Below are 8,857 nucleotides of genomic sequence, written 5' to 3' on the forward strand. Positions count from 1 at the left end.
AGCAATAAGCCTCTGTTGTAATTAATTATACATAAAAAATCTAGAGAACACAGCTCAAAAAGGTATTTTTCCAATAAATCAGCCGTAAGAGCAGAACTACATTTTTAAATCAACCTGAAATTAGGCTCAGAATTAGGCAACTTCTCACTTATGGAGACACTTAATGGAAAATGGAATGAAATTTGTAAGAGCATAGCTCTTTTGAAGTTTCATTAAAATCAGTGGAAAACACAGGTGTTGAAACTAGGCTGACTTGGAGACCTGTCTTGAATTTGGACATCTTATTTTGCAGGTGAGCATGACTGCTGACCTGTCTTTGTGCAGTGAGTGGGAGCCAGATCAGAGAATAACCCCCATGAGCTGCAGGAGGCTTTCATTTGAGAGATGTCAGTAGAAGTATCACCCTTATCTGATAATCAGGGAGATGAGTAAGGACTGGGTCCCTTCCTCTAGCAAGGATTTCCTGAACTGTTCCTGAGTTGACAAAGGCTCAATGCAAAGGAGTAGGGAGGGAATTAGGAAGGATTTCATGAGATGCTGGTAGAAAAAATTACTGCCCTAAAGAACAGAGGGATATGGAGGACAAATGAAGGAGACAAATGTCAGTTGAAAGAAGGGGCATGAATAAAAGTAACATGAACTTTTAAAGCTTAATATAGAATTTCGATGCACAAGTATTTTTTTTGTGGGCTGAATATCTCAGGCTGTGTGCACAACTGGGAGATGGAACAGGCGTTAGGTCTCCTATCTGCTATAAAATGCCCCAAATTCCACCTTAATTCAGCTTGCAGACATATTAGGCAGACTTCTCTAGGGTTGTGAAAAGGTCAGTACTACAGCAGTGAGGTCAAAAACCTTGCCAACCTTCACCTTCACCAACTGAACAAGTTCTGAACACAGAGTAAGTGTTATTACTGTCTCATTCCCCTAAACATTTCAGAAAACATTAAAAAATAAAAAGGAAGGGCCTCATAACTGTGCCTTTAAAACTAAACAAAGAGAGTGGAGAGTATACTAAAGGCAATATGAAAATGGGGTTTGAGCCAGCAGCTTGACTCTAACCTGACTTTATCTGTTGATGAATGCAAATTGGCATTCTCCCTTTGATAAATTAAATCAAGCTTTGATGAAATACACAAATCAATCAATTTGTGTATTTCAGGTTTCTTGTATAAGCAATGTCAAACAAGATAATGTATCCAGACCCACTGTGCTCTTTATAAATTCTTTAGCATGTTCCTATTTGGAGTTATACATTTTATGAGAATTGATGATTCAGAATGGGTTCATCATTCATTTCACTACAAAAAAGAACGGGGGGTAGATATGATAAATTGATAACCACAGGCATCAACATATTTTTAATGCTCTTGATCAATTGCTACCCTCAGACTTCGTCTGCAATGCAGGGCGGTTACGGTACTTCACAAGCCTTAATAATACAACAGTGTTTAAACAAACGATTGTGGGGTTTTCACACATTTTACTAAGTAGATATAGTACATTTTAAAATGCTACAGTATTCTTAAAAAGCTGATGAAGACTGCAATTAAGCTGAGACAAGACTGTGCTGTCAGATTTGCACAATGTTAAGTGTCTGACACACTGTTCAATCTTTCTGCCCCAAATCACTTAATAGTAATTTCTACTTTGAAAAAACTCTCCTGTAAATTAAGATGATCTGTGCCCAGCTTACAGCTGAGTGACAAGAAGTTACAGGTACACCACCAGACCTGCTGTTGAACTGTTTTCAGGTTTTTCATCATCTTACTACAATGAAATTCCATTTAATTCCAGAGGAATCCACTCCTCTGCCAGTCTCCTGGAGATGTTTTCAGAGATCTGCTTTCACATACATATCTTTATCCTAAAGGCTTACACTAATATTCACATACCTATTTACATCTATATTACAAATGACTCTTATAAAAAGTGTATCCTTTTCTGTTTGGATCACTCCACTTCTTTTTCAGCTCTCCCACAGGTGGGTATCTGTTACTGTTATCAGGACACAAGGTTCATTGAAGTGAACAGACATTAAAAGACTTTGCATTAGCTGTTTCTCCCTTGAGATGACTTTTTCTTACCTGAATTAGGCCATGTACGCTCCAGGCAATGAGAGATGATCTAAGGGTAACAGTGGCACAGCAGATCATACAGTCTGGTTAGGAAAGTGGGACTAATTAGCCTTCTGCAGAAACAGAACAGAGTATTTCACGGACAGCATAATGCAAGTGACCCTGTGCTTCTCTGGGATGAGGTCTGTATCCCTGAGTGATGTTAGGCAGTTGTATGGTGGGAGTTATTTCCAGCTCTAACATTTGCACATCACATACCACTGCACATGTCCACGAGGTCTTCAGTGGTCCCTTCTACCAAAAGAGTCTGTTTAACTCTCTGGGGAAAGGCCAGCAAAGTACAGAAAGTGCTGAGTGTTCTAGGTCTTATTTCTGAAGTGGAACAGTTTGGAAGGTGCTAGGAAATGGCAAAAGTTCTCTTGGGTAAATGGTCATCATTATAATTTTTGTTTGTCTCAGTTAACATTATCATTTCAGGAGAGAGGTAAGAAAGGGTACCAGGCCCACAGGTATGGCTCAGGTTGTCTCTGATCCCCAAAGCTAAAGTTTGCTTTGGAGCAGTTTCAGTCCTGCTACATCAGCCATATTACGCTGTGCCCTGTTACTAGAGATGGGTCTTTTTTGAGGCCCCAATACTACACTCATCATTGTGACAGAAGGGTGTGTGTTGCTAAGAGATCTTGTGGAGTGGGTAGATACAGAGAAAAATATTTATGTCTTCAAGTGAGTTACCCTCAATTTCAGTGTTGTGAGGGTAAGAAAATGTTGCTCATGTTCATGACTTCTTAGAGAATGATCTGCAGTGTCCCTTCGGAAGAGTTGAATGCATGACTTAGAAATAAGTGTTTTAAAGCTCCTCTGCCATTTACCTGTTACAGAGCATTGTATCACACATCTTTTGTCTGCCTAAATTACCCAGGTTTAAAAGGAGAATAGAGAGTTTTCCAAGAGGATAAGAATTAAATGCCTCTCTCTTTCCTTCATCACAAGATCAGCCTTTAATTCACAGAAACCCAGAATATGCTGAGTTGGAAGGGACCCACAAGGATCATTGAGTCCAACACCTGGCCCTGCACAGGACCATCCCCAAGAGTCACACCCTGTGCCTGGGAGCATTGTCCAAATTCTTCTTGAACTCTGTCAGGCTTGGTGCTGTGACCACTTCCCTGGGGAGTTCCAGTGCCCAACCACCCTCTGGGTGAAGAACCTTTTTCTAATGTCCAACCTAAACCTCCCCTGGCACAGCTTCAGGCCATTCCTTTGGGTCCTGTCACTGTCACCACAGAGAAGAGATCATCACCCACTTCATCAGCACTGAAATGGAGATATTGGTAGTTATTCAACTTAAGGGTGTATCACTTGCAACATTACAGGATTCAGAGCCACTGAGAGGTGGCAGGTGGTGTCTGAGGACAGAGCAGCCCTGAAAATATTGGTTTTTACTTCAGCCTGTGATTCTACCCTATGCTGGTCACCTCTTCCTAGCTGCATGAACCAGTGTTCTCTACTCCTAAAGATCTCAGACAGCATTTTCCCAAGTGGCGAGATGTGGTGCAATGAGAATAGTACACAAAGAGCAAGCCTGGGAAGGAGGAAAAAGGCACAGGGAAGAAAATCTTGGGAAGTTTTTTTGAAAAGAGCTTGTGTCATATCCCACAGTCTGCAGAGACATCTTGCTCGTTTCCATGCTTTCATCTACATAAATTAATTCAGCCTACATCTGGATCCCAGAATTTTAGGAACACATCTAGTATTCTGTGGTGCTAAATCCTTATTTTGTTTTGCTTTTATTTGCAGTGAAATTAAAACTCAGCAAAGTGTAGAAGCAATTCCTTGCACTCTTCAGTTGTGACATTTGCCTTTTTGGCTGACACAGGAGATTGAAATAGAGATGCTAAGGTTTGTGCTGAGGAACGTGGTGTTCACAGTAAAAAAACAGCTAAGGTCCTCTGGGGTTCAGTGTTGTGGAGACAGAATTTGTAATATGTCACTACTGGGTTTCACAGTCATTAGTGTTTGTTTGCATTGATATTATACTGCCCATTTTTTTTACCTTGTCAAGTGTTTCTCAAGTTTCAAGAAATTTTCTTTCATCAAAGCACAATAATTTTTCACCCCCTATAAATACTAGTTCAGTCTGTGATCTACAGAAGCACAGATTTTGAGTTTGTTCTTACTGGTCTCCTAAGTGGAACCTGATAATTCTTGCATAAAAGTTTACACCTGGCCTAGAAGAACATGTGTCAAGAATGTGTCACTGTGATGTAAAGACCTGAATTGCTGAGGAATCATAATATTTTCCCCAATATTCAGTTTCTGATCAAAAGTGATAATACTGAACATCTTAGATGCTTCATTTCACTTTAAAAATGTTATGGTTCATGCAACCTCCTTAACAATGCAATGTGTACTGTTAAGCACTGTGTAGTAAGGTGAGTGTTAAACATATCAGATTGACATTAGATATTCTTCATACAATCCAGTAAAGTTTGAGGGTGATATAGCAGAGAGTGGAACTGGTAGAGGAACACCTAAAATGGTTATTAAGGGAATAAGTTTTTCAGGAGATTTTTAGACACTTTTTGAACTTTTAACATGTGAGATTAGTCGGTAGATGACCAGAAGCATTGATCTGTGGGGCTGCTGTTCTTATGTCTGTGTCCTGGCCAGGAAAAAATCATTCACTGGTCAAAGGCATGAAAATTATTCCAACAAGAACATGAATGAACTACTCTGAGGCTCTATAATAGATGGTTTTAAAAAAAGGAGGAATAAGATTAGAATGTTTCTATGGCAAGTAACAGACCATTTCCTTACTATGCAAAGCATTTATTTTTATGCAAGCTGTGCTTGTGTGGTTTCTCTGGACAGGAATCCAAAGCAGCTGTGCTTTTCTATTTGAATTCCTCCGTAGGTTATAATGAAGCATGCTCCCAAACTACTGAACAGCATTTAAGGCTCTATTTTTAACCTTGCCATTCTTATCTTGTTCCAAACTGCCCAAGTTTTATGTCTCATGGATATTAAGTTGACAACAGAATTAATAAAAAGAAGGAAGGGAGGAAATATAGAACCTTGTTATTCCATAATGCAGACAAGCTCCCATTATTTTCCTCTTGTTTACTGCACACTGGAAGCAACTGCCCTTTCACTTTGCTCCAGTGTGAAGGGTATAAAAGTAGAAAAGGTCTCTCTAGAGTGAACAGCAATCAAAGAGGTAGAAAATGTCCAGAAGCCATATCCTGTGTGGGTAGAAAGGATATGTCCTAGATCCTATTGTGTGTTATTCCAGTGTGTTTGTAAAAGGCTGAAGTTGAGTGAAGAATGGAGTTGGTTCATTGCCAGACTGAAAAAATGCTACTATTAATGAAAAGACTCTGTTCTCAAAAAGAGACATTTTCTGGAATTAAGCATGACATTTTGAAAGAAAGGGTCTGAATGCTTCATTTAGAGAGCACTGGTGTGAGATGGTCTGGCTTTCCAAAACTAAACGTCTGGGTGTGAAAATAGATAAAGTATATGGGCTGGTTCTCAACACAAAATCATGCCTGAAAATTAAAAGTATCATCATCCTCCAGCTCCAGCAGGGCTGGGTGCAGACCCAATGCTGATGGAGAAGAGAGCTGGAGGAGTGGCTGTGCAGTATCCATCACCTTTCAGGGACTCTTTCCTAGTCCTGCCCAGTTTGCCTGGCCTGCCTCAGAGTGTCCTAGGACTTCTCAAAGCTCCACTTACCAAGAGCTCCAAACCAGGAATCTGCTGCTCTATGCTATCCCACTTTTCTTCTCACTGTCAGTCAGATCTTGCAGGGAACTAGGAGGAAATTTCAGCTCTGTGGAAATCATTGCACCGTGTCAGGATAAGAACCTTGGGAGAGAGCAGCTAAGAACTTTCTGATGCAGAGGCACTGGGCTGCTCAGAACACTTCCAAGAGAGGTCTGTCCATCTCTGTTGTGGTACCCAGTGCTGCCTGTCTCCAGCACTGGCTCTCCTCCACTGACAGCAGAAGATTAGATCCTGCTGTAGTAGCAAGGTCTGCACTGCAAAGGATATAAATTAGCATTTCATCATGCTTACCTGCCATACCTGACCTCATAAAATCTCCATTTCTTCACAATGTTTCTCTTTATTTTATTGTCACTCTTCCCTTCAGCAGACACAGGTTTTACCATCACAATATTGCATCTTATTCCCTGGAGCATTTATAGAGTATGTGTCACAAGTTTAATGGACTGGGAACATCATTATTCTTATAATCTTAAAACTTTTACTGATGGCACTTGGCCATTTTTATTTTTTACTTTTTTTTTAACAATTAATTGGAATACGGAAAATATTTCAAAACCCACCACAACCAGGCAGGCCAGAATTCTCCTGTCAGCTACATCTCAAAATATCAAACGTTACTGACATTTTTGTTGAATTTCTTGCTGGGTGAGAAACGCCTGGGGGCAAACTGAAATCATTTTGTATCAGAAAGGGCTCGTTCTCTGCTGGGATTTGTACTTTTTTTAGGGTGTTAATCTAATTTGCTAGAAATAATCTAATGATTATTTTTCCATGTGAATGTAGAATTTACTTGGGTAGTGGGAGTGGAAGATTTCTAATATGCTTTTCACAAATATGAGACCAGACTTGACTGAAAGAGAACACATGGTGTTGATGTGGAAATTTTTATTATTATTTTTCCAGAAAATATTTCTTTTTAAGTTACAGGTTTAGGCTGGTTGAACTGGTGGCACCAAGTGATAATGAGCAAAACCTTTCAGATAATAAGTGTAAAAAAAACCCCTGAAAAATAAAGCAATTTAGTCAAATATTTTCAAACAAATAAATACATTTTCAAAAAATGTTTGAAATAGATCCTCTGCAAATTGCCAGGAATCTAATTCAAAGAGGAGCAAGAAGTGGGTTAAAGATACACCCTCACAAAAGAGAGGAAAAAATCTATTTCTCTAGAGGTAATTATAGCTGTCATTTGACTGACATTTTTTCGTGTTCTTTCTCACTGCGTAAAATAATAATAATCGGGGATCGAATCCAAATATATAGTTGTTTGTAGGGTTTGAGCATCTGATATTTAGAACCAGTAATTTGCTGAGTTTGCTTGGGAGATCAGTGAATGCTCCAAGCCCTACAGTGTGGCTGTGACCATGACATATACCTTAACAAATGAAGTTAATAACTACACACTGGTATATTAAGATTTTTTCCCAAGCAGGCAGCCCCATGCTGTTTTCTATTTTCTGTATGTGTTGCCTGCATGACTGAGTGCTGCGTTAGTCCTGAGATTTGCAGGCATGAATTCAAGTATAGATGATAAATGCTGCAGATAATGTATGGCCATGGGCAATACTTTACTGCCTGAAGGGTATCTACCAGCTAGTGAAGGGCCTCATAAGTTGAAGTAGAAACCCAGAGGAAACTGTCAAAATAATTTAAGAGCATTATGTGCATTCATCCATGTTGTCAGAAAACATTTATGTTTCCCCTGTGCCTGCTGTTATGGTTCAGGGACACAGTTCATTCTGGCTAACTAGGTGAGCCTGTCTCGAAGGAGGTGGGGACTGTTTATGAGTAGAAACTCCCTACACACCACCTTTCACCTCTGAAAAAGTCACTGGCAGTTCCCAGAGGAAGATGTACCTGGAATGTGGCAGCAGTAAGGAGAAATGGGAACAGGGCAGGATATGTATCTTTTGATTGGAAATACTGATGTGAAATTAGAAGAAGAAATGCCAGATCCAACTGCTCACTGGTATCAAACACAAATGGAGCTGATGGATTTTTTTATCAGGTATACAGGAACCTCTGACCTTCCCTATTTTCCTGGGGGGCAGTGACTAGGGATGTAGTGGATCACATTATACAAAACAAGCAGCTTTAATTCTGCTGGGATGGGTCAATGTATATTAACATTAATGAGCTTGAAAAGAAGGGAAAGAAGAGGAGAGAAAAAGAGGTGCCCTACCTCTTCCCATCTCAACATGATTTCCTTTTATGCCTTTTTCATCTCAACATCCTTACTTGTCTGTCTGAGGATGAACTGGGTCTCTACCAAACAATATCCCAGAAGGGAGTTGATGACAATATTTTTTATTTCCCATGGTGCTCGTTGCCTCACCAGTCGCCAGCTACTGAACAGAAAAGGATACTTCAGTGCTCACATCTCAGAAACTCCTGAAATGTAAGCATCTAGGCTGACTTTTGGGCATCTTTTAGTAATCAAACAGAACAATCCTTTTTCACTTTCCCTTTTGACTAAAACATTCAGACTGGGATTCATTTCTTCCCTTATCTGATTGAGAAACACCAGTTCTAGTCCTCTTCTAAGTGATCTTCAAAGGGTGTCTAAATTCCATGTGTAAGAGCCAGATGCAATAAGTCAAGGTATTCTGCTGAAAATTATGAAAGAGGAATATCCTCATATGGAGTTAGGGATGTGGAGCGTGGTCATTCACAACAAGCCAGCAAAAGATTCTGGCTAGCCTGCTCAACTAATATGTCTGTCACCTACTGCATAAACTATTTGGGACTAATTTTTTTTCCTTTTATCAAAGAAGACTGTCAAAATGTTTTTGTCCCATCCATTGCCTATGACTTCTCATTTTCAGATTTCAGAATTTCATTTGTAAATAAGGTTTTTTCACTGCTGGAGCAGTTCTGCAGTCAGGTGGCAGTACCTGGACAACAATGTAACGCACATCTAATGAACATCAGTATTTCTAGCTGCTAAGCAGGATTTGGAACTCTTTCCTGCTTACCTAACACGCTCTTTG

The sequence above is a fragment of the Corvus brachyrhynchos genome, unplaced genomic scaffold (genome assembly GCF_000691975.1).
Source record: "Corvus brachyrhynchos isolate BGI_N302 unplaced genomic scaffold, ASM69197v1 scaffold705, whole genome shotgun sequence".
NCBI lineage: Eukaryota > Metazoa > Chordata > Aves > Passeriformes > Corvidae > Corvus > Corvus brachyrhynchos.